The 17,087-nt window shown below is 41.5% G+C and overlaps 1 long non-coding RNA gene across 1 annotated transcript; it reads left to right on the top strand.

Annotated features, from left to right (window-relative positions):
• Positions 1-522: 522 nt before the first annotated feature.
• LOC144304608 (uncharacterized) lies at positions 523-10,241 on the top strand. Its single transcript, XR_013371541.1, has 2 exons — positions 523-806; positions 6,844-10,241. It is a non-coding gene; the product is annotated as an uncharacterized LOC144304608 (long non-coding RNA).
• The last annotated feature ends 6,846 nt before the right edge of the window (positions 10,242-17,087 follow it).

Genomic DNA, 17,087 nt, shown 5'->3' with positions numbered 1-17,087 from the left:
TAACAGACGACTAACGTCGCAGGGCCACGGTGAGGGCAGTATGCTAAGTGACGTAAGCCAACCACGCACAGACCAGGGCTGCCGTCACTAATTTGTGGAATTTCTAAGAAGTCAAACTCATGGCAAGGGGGGGTAGAAACTGGCTGCCAGGGGGCGGAGGGGAGGAAAGGCAGGGGGTGGGGAAAGAAAGGGCAGCTTGGTACAAGAGTAGAAACTTCCAGCCCTAAGATGGATACGTTCTGAGAATCTAATGTAAAACACAGTGACTAGCGTCGGTAGCACACGATTGTATAACTGAAATTCGCTAAGAACTTAAATTCACTGACACACGCAGAAAGACAGATGCTGAAGTGAAAGATCTGTACCTGAGATGGGGGGGGGGGGGTCCTGTCACAACGTGTGTGTGTATCCAATCACCACAATATACTCTTGAATATTTTACATTTTATTTTTCAGTTAAACTTCAATCAAGCTGGGGGGGGGTGCAGGGGGCAGGGGAAGTACCACTATGTTAAAGTTGGACTTTTCACATCTGGACGTTTCCCTTCGGTCTGCAAATGGGATGACTTAATGGTCAGAACAGTGGATTGAGCAAGAGTGGATCAGGCCGTTAATCCCCACGAAGCAGATTGGTCAAGCCACTTTTCCTCTCTGGACCCAATCCCATTCATCTGCGGCAGCAAGGCTCTCATTCATTCACTCCAGCAACACGAATTTATCAAAGGCTTATTATGAGCCAAACCCTGTGCTGGATGTTGGGATATCAAGACCTTAAAAGACAGCCATTGCCGTCCAGGAGCATACAGGTTAGTCAGGGGGGGAAGACAAGTGATCATAAGGCTATAATTCTGGGTGGCAAGTGCAGCAATGGAAGCCTAGAGAGTGTTTTTTGGCAATACTAGGCAAGAAATCTAGCCCAGGCATGGGTGGGTGGGAATGTTCCAGCAAAACACACTAGGGGAGATGAGTGAGAACCAACAGGGGTCCTGGCAGATTGAGCACAAGTCATCGAGATACAGAGAGGTGGGAAGGAGTGGGTGGGAAAGAAGGTGGAAGGGTTTTTTGGGAGGAACAGCGTACAGAGCCTGGGAATGAAAAGGGTATGTGCAGAGCTCAGAGAGCCTCAGAATGGCTGGAGCTTTGCAGGTGTGCAAGTCGTGAATGATGGCCTGCGTGTGCGTGTGGGCTGGCCGGGGAGGGGGACGCTGGAGTGGCTCAAGGGAAGTGGGGGGGGGGGCGGGGAGATGAACTGCAGAGCTAGCCAGGGAGCTGCGGGGGGTGAAGAACCCTGAACATCCTGACCCAGCAGCCGGGGGAACACACACAGTCACACACTCCAGTCACATTCTGGAGACAGTGTGGAGAATAGTTAGGGCAGCAAACCCTCGAGCAGGTTGGATAGGAGGCTTCTGCACTGATCTAAGCCTGTGGGCAATCGAATCTCCGCAAGGGCCTGTTAAAATACAGACTGTGGGGCCTCGGCCCCAGGGTTTCTGAGCTAGGAGGTCTTGAGTATGACTTGAGACTGTGCATTTCTAGCAAGTTCCCAAGTGACGTTGATGCTGCCCGTCCAAAGACCACACTTTGGGAACCGCTGTTTGCGGCAATAGTCATTGCTAATTGTAAAATTCTGAGGTTCTTCCTTGCTGAAAAGAAGTTTTTTCTTTCACGAGTGGAGATTTTGCGAAACACACGCATTTGTATTCAAAAGCGCTTTTCCTGGGATGCCTATGGGCCCACTGATAAATCAAATTCATCATCATTGTCCTTATTTGTTTCCATTTTGTTCCTTCTATTTTCTCAAGTTGAATTCTATTTGATACACCAGAGAAAAGTCCCATGGTACATCCAGTAATTTGCAACAGGATTAAAAAGCTGAAATGCCACCGCAGTTGACTAAAGTCTTTGTCTGTCTGAAATACAATAGACCAATTGAAGGCTGTAATATTTGGGCTCGGATTTTAGAAATGAAACCTTGTGGAAGAAAAAAAGGTCTTATCTGCATTACATGGTTTAAAAAACCCACCCCTCCTATTTTAAAGCTCGGAGCAGAAAATTTTACAACTACAAACTGCACACACACTCATAATCACAAATTCCTTTTCTTATCAAGTATCTGGGGGGAAAAAAAACACTATACCATAGAGAAACAATGCCTCTTCAGAAGAAAAAATTTAAAAAAAATTAAAAAAGGAACTCTGTTACTTTAGAACAAGGCCTGCATGTCCCTAAGCCTCAGTGTAATTGAAACAAAAAAAGTTCTGTGTTAAATTTTTTCATCTAAAAGACAATGAATTTGTAAAACCACCAGGCCTCTCCTACTTAATGGTGGACTGTTCATCCTGCAGAAATAGTTTGGCTGCACATTGAGTTTGTCAGAGTTGAAATGTCTACCCATCTCATAAGGAAGATACGTTCGAAGCCGCCTACATACTGATTAGCCGACACCATTCTATGTGAATACTCTTTCTTTCATCGACTTAATACCTGAGGTGCAATATCACTAATTCTTTTATTTCTCAATATCAGCTGCTTTGTTTTGTTTTGTTTTTCCCAGAAAGTCTTGTCTCATTATGTCTGTCCAGAGTGGCCCACTTACATTGATTAATATCACAGTTTTGTTAAAAATGCAAGGATGCCCCCATCCTACTGAAAAATGTTAATCACCTGAATCTTAATAGACGGCTAAAGGCAGCCAGAATAACCCATGGAAGGGACTAATGAAACTGATTCGATCAAGCCAGGCATTCTCTCTTTGCTCAGTGACTCTGTTGGTGAACTCACAATTGGTTTCACGAGAAAGGATTACAGCATCCCAAGCAGTAGGCCATAATTATAATTACAGGTGTGGCGCCGACTGCAAGGGCAGATGAGCTCATGAGGAACAAAGATTTGCTCTGCTGGGTAGTTTATCTTCAGGAAAGAACAAAGAACAGCAGCAAAAATGAGTTACCCTGTAAACAAATTGAGCAACCACTGACAGACAGCACAGTGTGTGTCCCTGAGCCAATCCAGACGCCACTCTGTTATGGTGGACCTCTCTCCCCCACCTCCGGCCTTTCCCTGCTGGAGGCGAGGTTTGCTTCCCTGTACTCTCTTGACCCCCAGTGGGTGGGCAGGGACCGACTAGGTAACAGTAACGAAGCTTTGTTCCCTCATCTTTCACCACCTGCCCCCACTCCAGTCTATTTTGCAACTCCCACAAGAGGACAACACAGCCATGACCTTGAGTGAGAATGTTAAGGCTTCGTTTCTGTATCAACTGGGAGGACAGGAAACCAAATTTTTCTTCTGGAATCGGACACTAAAGTGATAGGCACACATTTTATTTGTCTTTACAAGGTCCTCTTTGGGGCCAACAGTGAATTAGGCTGAGTTCTGGGCTAATTGGAGCAACATGCTTTACCTCTTGACTTCCAGATTTATATGAAAGCAATTTACAGGGCTAGCAGCCAAGTCTCTACTGGCAAAGTGAATCAGAGGAGTACTGCAATTATGCAAACGATTGAGAAAAAAAAAAAAAAAAAAAGAGCTACCACAAGACCTTGTTTGCCTAATTTAGGTAGAGCAATTTTACCCTCTTTCCCTATTTTCTGTTCCCGAAGAGTGGCCAGCTGGAGTGAAGAACAATATTGAGAGCCCTCAGGGAATAGGGTCTCAGTATGGCCTTTCAAGATCACCAAGTGGATGAAAGCTTTTTCAGGCAACCAAGGATTTAGCCTGGTATTTATAAGCTGACATAGGGCAAGTTTGCAGGGGGAAAGACCGTAAAGGAAACTGAAAGAATGCCATTTTCAGAAGATTCTTTCATCTTTCCTCAACTATTTTTCTTGTAAGTGAATCAAAGTCTTAAACAACTTCACCTCGGAAATCTGGCTTCGGACAGGGAGCTTCCTAAGCTGGATGGTGACAGCTGATAAAAGGGTGGGACTGGGTGGCGGGGAGGGGGGATGTCATTTGTTAAAGTGATGGAATTGCCTAAGAAAACCATGAGCAGGGGTGTCTGAGTCGCTCAGCGGCTGCCTTCAGCTCAGGGCCTGGTCCCACCTCGTCACAGTATCATCCCCTCCAGCCCGAGGTGCTCCTTAGAGCCAGGTCCTGGGGGCTACTAGAGATGACAGTGACCTCGGGCTCGACGACACCCACATGAAGCCGGGGCTGAGGCCTTGTCGCTGTGTCATGTAGGGCATAAGGCAGCAAATGGTTCCTTAAAACCTTCTTGGGAGGAGTTATGCATGAGTGGGACACTTGCCTAATGGACATCAGTTGGGACCGAATGGGTGGTAGATAACAGGGACTGTGTCTGAAAGGGTTAGGATGCTCCTGCCCCACAGAAGGGCAGCCTGCCATTCAACCACGAGCACTAAAGGCCATAGTGAAGGCGATTTCATCTGCTGCATTTATTGCAAGTGCTTTGTTGGCCGTGAGCAATCTGAGGCCAACATCGGTGAGAAGTGCACGCTCACAAGTTTGGACTTGGGAGGACAGCCATTGGAGAGTCGAAGGCCTAGCACTTTCCTTGATCTCTAGGTAAGTGTAGCCTACGGCTTAGCAACAGGGTGAAGAGAAGAGTTAATTCACAAGAGCTATGAGATTCCCTTAAGGCTGAGGATTACTCTGTACCTATTTATCATTTTTAATCTTATTTTTCCTTTCGCATCTTTGTACTTCCTCTTCCCTGGCCTGAGTGCCCTAGCACTTCATATCCAAGGTGAGACTAAAATAACCATTGGGGAAGTTACAAAACACAGTACCGTACTTCCAAAAAACACATTGGTGCTTTCATCTACAATAACTAAGGAGCCCTTACTATGTGCTCATTAAACATAGCACCATAAACATAAAATGAAATCTCCTTTATTAAGTGCCCTTAGTTACTGCTAATGGCTAAAGTGTCCAGTGTTTTCTCATTTCTTTCAACTCTGAGGTTGGATGCTATTATTATTCCACTTTACAGGGGGGGAATGGAAGAAAGAATTAAGGTCACAGATGATAAGGGGTGGGGAGGGAGTTAATATCTGAATTTAGCCAGGTCTAGGTATTTGAGTTAGTTATGACTTTAGAAAATGTCCCTTCCAAAGGGTTTCATAGGTGACAAATTTGTTCATTTTCTTTTCAAACTCAACCCATTTTTCATCTCTTTCTCTTAATAATAATAATTTTAAAAAGGTTCAGATTCACCACAAAATATTTTAAACCAGAATTAGTCTTATTCTTCCAATCATAGCTAACACTACGGTCAGACCTTGTGTGAATAATGTTACTGCACCTTTTGGTGTGGCACAAAGAATGTTATAATTATACTATTCATACAATCAGATTGTCCAAGATACTGGATCTGCTACCTAAGGGACCAATCTGCACGTGACACTAGACTTTCAGAGGAAGCAACTATATACCACACTTGGAGAATGAGTCACCACTTAATGGGGAAGGGCAAGAATGAAAGTGCTTTTTTGTTGTCCTCACAACTAATTCCTCTCCTGATATTTCAAATGAAGCCAGGCCCACCAGAAGGAGGAAGAAGAGACACCTCTTAGAAATGGACCGTGGGCTTTACGTCTGTAAGAGCTATCATGGCGCCTTTACAGTTGGCTATCTCATTGATCACTAGGCTTTTAGCAGAGGGAAGAGACCTAAATATTTGTATTCAGGGGGTGAGATAATTAAGAACTAATAGAGTTGAATAGCTTCTCTTAAGTTCTATGAGAAGGCAAAAAAAACAAAAAACAAAAAAAACAAAAAACAGAATGTCATTATCTATACCCTACAGCTTCCCCTCTATCATTAGTTTCTAGGCAGCAACATAAAAATGCCTTCCTGCCTGATTTTTGAAACCAGTAGGTTTTCTTACCCCTCTAGATATAGTGAAGTTTTTATGCTCAAAATTAAAGTCTCATAGTTCAAACAATTAGAAGGCTGTGTTTCTTCAAGGCATCAACAGGCCTCTTGTATGAAAAATTGCATTACACAAATATTAAATAATTGGTGTGTTGAGGGGAACAACTGAAAGTCTCCTGAAAGTCTCGGTTTTTATTCTTGCAGCTCCTTTTATGTTTCAGTGTGGAAGGATATAGTAATATCTCTCAAATAATAAATTCTTTGAAAAGAAATCTTGCTGGTCTCCTCTAGCAGCCATAGGTGGTTGACAGCGAGAAGCCATCAGGATCATCCCTAACAAGGCCTCAGGCTTTCCCTGCTTCCTAATCCCATAGCATCTGCCATGTTTTATTGGCTTCTCATTGGTTAGTCATTGCATGGTTTGGCACCATAGTGAAATTTCACCTTTTTAGAAATAATAGTGTGAACAAAGACCAGAAGTTTCTTTCTTTTTTTTTTTTTTTTAAAGACCAGAAGTTTCTGTTATGTTATTCAAGTGGCTCTGAGTGCTTAAGAAAAACAACTGCTATATATCCCACCAATTACATATTCTCTCCTATACTATTTCAATCTAGTTCAATCTTTTGACATTGTATTCATGACTTAGATTTGAGGACTTTGGGGTGGGAGAGAGGTGTCGCTGAAATAATGGGGGAATAAGGATGGGCCAGTGGCTGGAGAAGAGAAAGGACATGGGTGTTCATCAAAGTGGGAGCAGAGAACTGATTAGAACGATCTGGCAAGTCGTTCTACGGTAGCATGCTGTAGCTAGTTGTGTGTGTGTGTGTGTGCGTGTGTGCACGTGTCATATGGCCTATTTTTTAGCACACAGGCTGTAGGCACTGGTAGGTTTGTATGGACAATGCATTTAGTACAATAGAGGTCGTAATGAAAGTTAGGAATCCCAACTTCAGATTTTTTTTAAAGCATAAAGTTGGTTGTTTTTTTTTTTTTTTTTTTCAGGTAGTCAGTGGAAGATTTATTCTTTCCTCCATGTCAAAGAAACGACTGTCAAAAAAAAAAAAAAAACAGAAAGAAAAGAAAGGACTGTCAAGAAAATGTTCAACTCTTATCTTCTCAAAGAAAACTTTTAAGAATAATAGTCCTTTGTTTTCTAATTCTCTCTGACTTTAGGCAAGAACGTACCTGTTTCAATTTTGTGATTTAAAAATGTTTTACTTTAGCATCTACGATGTACCAAACATTTTATAATTAGATTCTGGAAACAGAGAAAAATGTCCCCTGATTTCCAAAAACTTCTCGTCCTCAGTATTGGAAAAGGTAGTTTGTTTCTAATATTGTTGATCATACTTAAAACTTAATCTTAAGTGTTATAAATGTCACAGTTAAATCTTTTGTTATCTCGGACATAGTTTATGGTTTCCTGGAAAAGAGTTATGTGAGGTCTGAAGAATCCACTGCTCCAGTTTCTTATTTTGTCAATAGACAAAGACAGTTTTTGTATAATTATCTCTTCATAGTTATTATTTATTGATTAGTTTTTTTTCCGGGCTATGAACAAAAACAAATGAGGCTTGTTATGAAACTCAGTGTTTTCATACCTGTGGTTTGAAACAGCGTAGCTCCAAAACTAGGCACGAGATGCTTCAGCATCCTTCCAGGACTTAGGAGCAGTGAAGATGAAATCCTCAGGAATGAATGAGCTTTTGAAACCTTTAACAAGTGTCCAATATTTCATTGCAGTGTCCAGGACCGCAGCTACCACGGCCAGCTCTGAAACTAGGGGCTCATGACGGCAAGAAGGGAGTAGCCGGCCTCCATCTCAACCTAGCTTTACTATCAGAGTTTAGGAAGCAACTCGAATGTTTCTCAGCAGGTTCACCCGGAAGCCTTCTTCGGTCACCTTGGGGACTTTGAGTAAAGAGAATTTGTTGATTTATATGTAAATTGTGATTTCCTGGACATCCTACTTAATATCAGGTTATGGTTGGATTGGATGTCTGGACGGTAGTTGAGAGAGGACTTGGCAGTGGGAGCATTAGGAAGGAGACAGGACACATGGTGAAATCCCCTAATATAACTGGATAGTTTAGGCAGATAAGGGAACTACAAACAGGTTCCTTGTTGATGTGTTGATACGTACAGGTGCGCATTTAGTCTGGGTCTTCCCTTGATCTGAACCTATCTCCACTGCTCTGGAGAGGATCCTCAAATCTTAGATCTTTCAAAACCCAAGGAAAGATCCAAGTTCTGCCACTTTTTCTAGAAATCACCAGGAATGCAACATTTCCAGCCTTATGTTACACTACGGTCTCATCAGAGAATATTGCTCATTGCGTTTCGTCATGGAATGAATCTGAATCCATAGCTGAACACTATGGGGATTTTTCAAGCTTCTGGATGTTTTACCTTCCCTCCCCCCCAAAAAAAAAATTTAGGGCAGCTTATAAAAATATATCCGGTAAAATCTTTCTACTTCCAGGCTGTGTCCCAAGTGCAAGGAGTCTTTAGATTTATTTTTAAGTAATTGTGGAAAACGTATGAGATAACCCAAAGCAGCAGATTAGGAGCAAAATTAAATTTTATTTTCCATGCTGATTTTGCACCCGTATTACCATCACGGTTGATGATCGAGACGAGTGTGCCACCTGAAACTGGGCAGAGTTACTGGGCTAGCCAAAGTCAGTACAACACACCCAGGGTGTTGTCACAACGCCCTGGATTTCACCACCCCTGGGTGTTCACAGAGAAGGGATGACACTCCAAGGTATGCAGCCAAACAGTAATTGTTAGATGTCATCTTCTGCTGGGAAATAAGATAATTAAATAATCGCTTTCAAGCTACCACTTACAGAGACTAGGGCCTCTCTCTGGAAAATAATAACCCTTTAAGTGGACCAAGCCCATACTTTATAGCATATGACTTTTAGGATTCTGCAGTGTTTAGCCTGTGAGACTGTAGTTTGGATACATTTCAAAGAGGCACAGCCAACTTGGCATCACTCAGGGCCTGACCAGCCAACCAGGACCCCTTCAGAAGGTGATTTTCCAGTCTGAATTTTTCAGGGCCTTGTTATCCTCCTCCTATTTCCTTCTCCATTATGTTGCTTGCATTCATTGCTTATTAGTGGTGCCAGCAGAAATGTTGGCTGAAAAGTCAGGAAAGGCACAATCAGTCCAAATTGAAGGCCGCTAGGCATATACATGAAAGATTTCGGGGGGAAAAGAAATTATGGATTTAAATGAGTTCTCAAAATGCTTTCAGATTTTATTAATCTGTAGTATCTTTGAATCTTATTTATGAGAGAAAATACATCGTTCCATGTTCCTCTCAACCTATGAAAGTGCTCCAGTGAAACTTTTTTTTTTTTTTTTTACAACCAGGAGGCAAATACCCACTTTCCCCTGTTTTCTATAGCACCATCATTGATTTGCACATCTCCAAGGGAGATCTTCTCTGCCTGTTTCCTTCCCACTGATTTCTCAGCCCTCCCCAGGGTCACCAAGTCTCACGATTTGCTGAATCCAGCGGAAGCTTTCAGTCCTACCTTGCTAAGCCTCTGCTACATTTGATTCTGTGGTTCATTCTTTACTTCTCGAAGCTCTCTTTTTGTACAATAGCCATGAAACTATATCCATCCAGCAACCTGCAACATTCTGCCATCCTCTTCCTCCCACACCAATATTGCCACAGCCATGGCTTATGTCCTTCAGAGGCTGCTCTTCTCATACTAGATACTTCACCTGAGTAAAACTGCCCATTTTGGTTAAACTGATATCTGTTTGCTAATGAGCTATGTGTGTATATCCAGTCTCAGTTCTCAAGTTGCAGATTTCCACATCCGGGTTCCTGCTGCCCACTGTCACCTACATAGTTTACTGGCCTCTTGAACAGAACTGACCATGTTGACTTTTTGTCTTTCCTCTTCCTTGGCTCCTCTTAGAATATTCTCTTTCCTTCGGTGTCTGCACCAAACTGCCAAATACCCAAATTAAAAATCAAGAAGTTTACTTTGCATCCCTTGTCTAGACTAGATTTGTCCCCAAATGTGTCTTGAATAAATCCCCTTTATTCATTCCTACTATCCTGACCTTAGTTCTAGTCCTTTTCATCTTTTACTTGAACTGATGCAAGAGCTTTCTAATTGTTTCCTCTCCCTCTCAAATCCACTCTCCACAATACTATCTGGAGGATCTATCTGATGGTTACGAGGGGAAGGAGCGTGGAGGGGGATGGGTAAAATACGCGATGGGGATTAAGGAAATGCACTTGTGATGAGCACTGGGTGATGTATGAAATCATTGAATCGCTGTATTGTACATCTGAAACTAACATAATACTGTATGTTAACTACACTGGAATTAAAATAAAAACCTAATACAATAAAATAAAATAAAATGGAAATTTGACTTATGTTCTATGCATGAATCTTGTCAACCCTTCACAGGATAGCATATAAGATTCTTCTTCTTTTGATAAGTCTCATTTATTTTAGAGAGAGAGAGAGAGAGATAAAGAGAATGCAAGCCTGTTGGAAAGGAATGAAGGGAGAAGGGAGCAAATCTCAAGCAGAATCTGCACTGAATGCGGAGTCTGATACAGAGCTGGATCTCATGACCCCAAGATCACAGCCCTAAGATAAGGACCCAAGCTGAAACCAAGAGTCAGATGCTTCACCGACTGTGCCCCCAGGTGCTCCTAGCATTTAAGATTCTTAACATGAAAATAAGATCTCTGCAAACTGCATGCCACTGTTCTTTCTTAGCGCTCTCCGCCATACTCTAAGCTTCCATATCAATCTGTTTATTGTTCCCTGTACATGCTGTTTCTCACCTTTAAGACTCTTTTCATGTGGTCCCCTATTCTTGGAATAGCTTTTCTTCCCTTCATTACCAATGGCTATCTCCTACTCAAACTTTAGAGCTTGAATCTCATGTTATATCTGCCAGGAATCCTCCACTGATACCTCCCAAGCAAGATTATGTACCCTTCCTTCGTGGTGCTATCATGCTATGTCCACAGATGTTACTGCGCTTTGCTGTTTTACAAAATTATTAACTTTAAATGTGTTTGTCTCCACCTCTAAAGTACAGACTGACTCTAAAGTCAGACTGCTTCATCTTAGTGCATGTCGTATGGCTTCCATAGTGCCTTATACATAATAGCCACTTAGCAAATGTTTGTTGACTGCATGGTCAAGTGTTGACTGGATATTGAAGTAGGCGTTACCCAAAACTCTTGAATACCAATATCTTTTGATTTATCATTGCTAGATCTCTTAGTTCTTTATGATTTCTTCCCAAGCACTATCTATTTAAGATTCCTCAACAATTACAGCTCTTAAAAAGAAACTTTATAGTAATAGTTCTTATAAGTTTTGTTTTCCTTCTCACTTATTTAGTTCTTTCAAGACTTTATGTTATACTTTTATAGAAAGATATATTCTTTGCGGGCACCCTGGAAACTCTTTGTTTTTTGTTTTTTTTAAAAAAAAGGAAAGCAAGCTCAACACACACACCTCTGGTTCATGGACACGCCAAGTTTCTTCTGGGATGATAAGTTGCCAAGCACCAAAGTACTCTAACTCGTCATCCCCAGTGAATGAGAGGAAGAGGTGGTGTGGAAAGAACATCCTGTTTTGCAGAACGTCAGAGACCAAAGTGCTGTCATCTCACGTTATTCTTTTTCTTATTTGTGCATCTCTCTCATCTTATGCTACCCCCCATACTGCATAGTTGACATCGGTCCTAAAGTCCATTTTATGCAAAGAAGCTAGAGCATAAGAAAAGCAAGGCACTTTAAGTGAATTCCTGGCCTCACAGCCTGAGAGGTAACAGCAGCATAGAGCAAAGCCCTAGGTCTCCCAAGCTCCATCTTCCGGTTCCTGGAGACTTTGGAATGAATGGTGGGATGCTACTCCTGCTGACTCTTCAGTAGCCCTCTTGTCTGAATTACTGCCTTACCAGGGGCGACTTATTTCTATTTTTAGAAAGATACTTAGTTTGAAAACATCAACCAGCAGAACCAGGTAGGTTTTCGTTAGCAACAACACTGACATTCTGCAGAAAGAAAGCTCTCCTAGCAACTTAAATGTCTACTATGTATTAAGCATGTAGCAATTCTTTTATAAATGTTCTTTTACTTAAGCTGTGAAGTAAGACTCCAAAGTAAGGTCCATCATCCCATTTTTAATAATAGGAAAACGAGGTTCAGAGGGCATAAATTACTTGCTTAAGGTTATGCAGTTGTAAGTACCCAAACTCAGATGAAACAGAAATCTGTTTTTGTCTAAGCTTAAGTACTCTAAAATTCCTTGTCCTTTTTCTTGCCAAGATAAAGCTTGTTTAATTTGACTCTTATGGGCTTTTTGTACATTTTTAGCCTTAATAAGCTATATATTTAAAGTGCTGGATGTGTCATTTCAAATTCTGGAACGAACAGCACATTCGTTACTAACAGAGTCTCAAATGTAAGAACTTGACCAATGTCAGCAATAATTAAATGTTAATATCTGGTATTTGTCTTAAGATAAGAAGCAACAACACTATTTTTATTCACAAGGAAGGATAAGAAATACCTTTTGCTTTCATGGATCATAAAGCCTGTTTGTGTAAGTTAGTCCTTATGTTTGTGACAACAGCTTACCGAGTTGATAGCACTTATCTTTATGGCTCTTCAGTTGAACTTGATATTGATCTATGAAATGAAAGGACTGGAGGGGTACTAACTTCATATTGCTTGTTTACTCATGAAACATGATTTTATCAAATACATGAAGAATATTACTTCAAGAAAAGATGACACTGATCCTTAAGGTCATTTGAAAATTCTGATTTCAAATCTGCAGGATCTCTTCAGAAACTCACTCAGAGGAACCGTGTCTTAAATTAGGAGACAAATATTGTTAACTGTGAACCCTAATGTGAAGGTTTCGAATCCTTCAACCATTCTAATATAGGAGAACACACGCTTAATATAAAGTTGATTTTTTGTTCTTTTCTAATAAGGGCAGAGATGGTTTTACCATGGTTGAGAAAATGTTTTGACTCTTAGTCATTTTATTTTACTAAAAATATCTGGCTAAATCTCATCTTTGCCATTTTATCAAGCTCGTCAATGTATAGAAGCTTATCATCTAAAATAATAGATTAGGGATGCCTGAGTGGCTCAGGGGTTGAGCATCTACCTTTGGCCCAGGGTGTGATCCTGGGGTCCCAGGATCGAGTCCCACATCAGGCTCCCTGCATCGAGCCTGCTTCTCCCTCTGCCTGTGTCTCTGCCTCTCTCTCTCTCTCTCTGTGTTTTTCATGAATAAATAAATAATCTTTTAAAATAAATAAATAAAATATTAGATTAAAATGTGATTAATTATACTTTCCTGCATATTATAATCTTTAAAAATTACAGTTAGAGAAGACGAGAAATGAACTTACATGTTTTTCTTTTTAAAAACAAAACAGATGTTCCACAAGTCAATGACTAAGGGAAGAAATACATAGATAGCAAAAATAATGCATTTATTCAAATTCATTTTTTGTTAACATATAAAAAAATAAAACAGATGTTTTTATTATGAGGCCATACGATAGACTCATAACTTTGCAGAATTATGTCAAGATTATATTTCAGATCGCAAAAAGAATATCATATTGGTATAATGCTTAGATTCAATCAAAGAAGTAGATAAAATTTGGGAGGGGATATATCTAATAGCAAGTTGTATAATTCAAGAACAACTTTTGAGTTGTCTTCAACCTAGTTGTGCTATATAAAAAGACAAAGGAGGCACTGAGAACTTAGCTGGGTTTCAAACCCATAAAGCTGGCTCTCAATAGCATGAGTCACTCAGAGATAAAGGCATCCAGTGATTTACTTGAATCATTCATTGCCAGCCTGGAAAAGATTTGGGAAATTAGCAGTGTCCTCACTTTTCTGATGGCATGGCGAAAGAAAGGCTAATTCATGAAAGGAGAAACCCCTTTCATTTGACATTGGATTTCCTCCTAGTTCAAACACAAATGGCATTACTAATAACAAAGCAACATGCTAGGAGGCTAGATGGAGATTGTGGCCTTTAAGAATAGGGCTACCATCTTTTGAGCATAATAACTCAAGGGTGACCTGGGATCAGACTATAAATGATCTCATTTGACGGACTATCCCCTCTTGTCTTAAAAAAAAAAAAAAAAAAAAGAACATCAATAAGACTTCATTAACTTCCCAGGCAGCTGTGCTTTGTTGAACTTGACAGTTTCCATTTTTACCCTGTGAATGATTTCTTGTCCTGGTTAGAATGTATGATTCAGGTACAAGCAGATTCTTTGTGGAGTCTTAGGATGATGAAGTATGCTTACATTACCCACCATCTTTTTTCTCTGAAGATGTTGACAGTCTGGCTCTCATCTGGCATAACAGAGGAACTGGGCCATGCAAAATTAACCACAAACTCATCATCGTGACACTAGATGGTATTTGCATCTCCTTCCCAATGCTGGCATGGCTTCTTCTGAATTCAGGATAGGGGTCAATGATCCTGAGAGTGGCAATCTGTGGTTCCCCCAGGCCTAGAGCGGGTCCCTTCTCCAGGACAGCAATGATACACACTGTATGCTGGGACCTCCTCAGAGATGGAATGAGAGAAAGAGGCACTAGTTCCTTAATTCTAAGAAATTGTTAAACCTAGACTTGAGGAAAGACCAGAAGTGATCAGTCATTTTTCTCTGACCTGAATGTATATATTTATCAGGATATATCTACAACAGCTGAGCTGTAGCCAGGCTCTTTGGCCTCTTTCATTGGTTCCTTATTCCACAAGTGCCAACCTGGTGTTGATAGCTGCCCTTGCCCTCCACGGTTGCTTCATGGCTGAAATGTCAATGTGCTTTACTTGTGACTACAAGCAACTCTTCTTTCTATCTCCCGGTTGCCAACCTTCACAGCCTGGGCAGTAGTTGTTCTTTCTCCTCCTCCATGTTTCTGCTCGAGGAGTTGGTTTGGGGGGGGGGGGATGATTCCATTTCGGGCCTTGGTTTCCCTCCCACCTGAAGTGTCTTTCTAACTGGCACAGTCTCCTGATACTTGGCTTGGAGGTAAACTCATTTTACAACTGGTTTCTGCTAGTCTGCTCATACAGTTCCTAGTTTAATAATAAACCTTTTTTGTTGTTGCTCTTAGCACAATTTGTAAATTACTTCCCAGAGCCGCCCTGACTAAATGTCTGTGACCTTATTGTCAAGAAAGTCTTGACAAGCAGAAGCTGCTGCCTGGGGGCTGGAATGTACTACTTCCTGTTCTTTCTCTCCAAGCTGAAGCATTCTATCCAAACAAAAACTGAACTTGGTGCACATGTGACCCAAAGTTAGCTTGAAATGAAACTCTCCAGACATGAAAACCTTTACACATTAACTCCTGGTTCCACTCCATCTACTTACACTGCCTAAGACCACAAAGAGGGCCTTTTAAAAAGAAACAAAATAAACAAAGGGATCACTCAAACTATGGACTAAGACAAACAAGCAACCAACAGCCACAGATAGCATCGGATTAATTGCTGCTCATTTCTGATAAAATGGAAAAAACTAAGACAACGGCATAGTACTTTTTAAGTCAACCACCCTACAGCCCCGCTAAGACACTGCTCAATCTTAAGGTATTTCAGTGTAAAAGAAATCAGTACTTGGGCCCCAACCCAGAGTGTTTATGACCAGAAGGAGTAGAAGAATCCTACATCTTCACTACAAAAATACCATGACAACAGAATGGGCCTTCTGTTATAAAAGCCTGAGACTCTGCTTGATATTTTCCTTGTAGCCATGCTTCTAGTTTTTCTAGCAATAATTTGCTTAAGATACAATGTGAGCCCTAGCAAAGGGGGCACGTAGCCAGATACTAAACTGAAGGCTTGCTTTCCTTTCTTTAGGAAATGAATGAACTATAAATCATAATCTAAATAGAGACAGGAAATCACCAGCCAATCACTAAGGTGGCTTCCTTTAAAAGAGCAAATGTCAGGGAAGATACCTCATTTTTCAAAGGGGAGATGCCACCCAGGAGAAGGATGACATTGGGAAGACAGAAGGAGTTAGAAAGGGAACCCTGGTGGCTCAGTCAGTTAAGTGTCTGACTCTTGATTTTAGCTCAGTTCATGATCTCAGGGCCATGGGATCAAGCCCTATATAGGGCCCCACGCCCAGTGGAGAGTCGGCTTGAGGTTGTCTCTCTTGTTCATCGTCTGCTCTCCCCCATCAAATAAATAAATATTTAAAAAAGGAAGGAAGGAAGGAAAGAAGGAAGGACTATAGATGGTAACTCTGGCTCTATGAGACGATAGTAAGTACCCAACAGATGGCTGTAGGTGTGAACTCAGGAGGCTGAACCCCAAGCCATAGATCTTTTGTTCTTTGGCCAGGCAGGGCATGAAAACCCAGGACACATATGGAAGGGCTGCCTTTCCCCATGAGCCTCCACGGCAAGTCTCTGCTCTGGTTCTAGTGGTGGTCATTGGAACAATAGACCATATCTCTGTCCTGTTTGGGGTCAGATTTTAAGGATGGTGATTCTGTGGCATGGGAAGCACTTTCTATTTCTTAAGTCCATGTACCCCCTAGTGAGATGCCCGGCACCTAGCATTTATAAGACATCTCATCGCTCGTATGCAGAAAAGCCGTGTCCAGCAGAACTGGTACAATACAATCTTAATTTGTGCTGCTTAACACCTGTGAGGTGACCAAGACTTGAAAGAGCTGTAATTCACAGGCCTAGCTTGCTCAGCTGGAGGACTCTACTGGGATATCACCACATATCACTAGGGGGGTGAAAGTACTTCCTGTTCCTCATCCTGAATACTTGCTTGCATGGAGTAGGATACATGTCAGCCCCTGTGGGTTCTCAGAAGCTATGGATTTGCTCTCAGATTGGATCTTTACTCACAGCTCTCCAAGGCTAGATTCCTAAGCCTTGGATCACTCCTGATTATCAGGACTTTGAGAGAGACCAAGCCAGGCAATATTCCCCTTCCCCTGATTCCACAATTCCCATAAATAATAAGGAATCCTTGAATATACAGTCAGGAAGAGATGGGAGTCTTAGGCACAGAAAAAACTTGCAGGTGGAAGGCACATTGAGGACATCAGTTGTACACAGGGGCGATTAACTGAGGAGACCCTCAGCATGTAGACTTTTAGTGCCCAAACTGGGAAAGCCCTGGGTGAACCAAGATGAACTGGTCACCCTGTTGCATGTAAAA

The sequence above is a fragment of the Canis aureus genome, chromosome 34 (assembly GCF_053574225.1).
Source record: "Canis aureus isolate CA01 chromosome 34, VMU_Caureus_v.1.0, whole genome shotgun sequence".
Lineage (NCBI taxonomy): Eukaryota > Metazoa > Chordata > Mammalia > Carnivora > Canidae > Canis > Canis aureus.
This window is presented reverse-complemented; position numbering and strand designations above follow the sequence as displayed.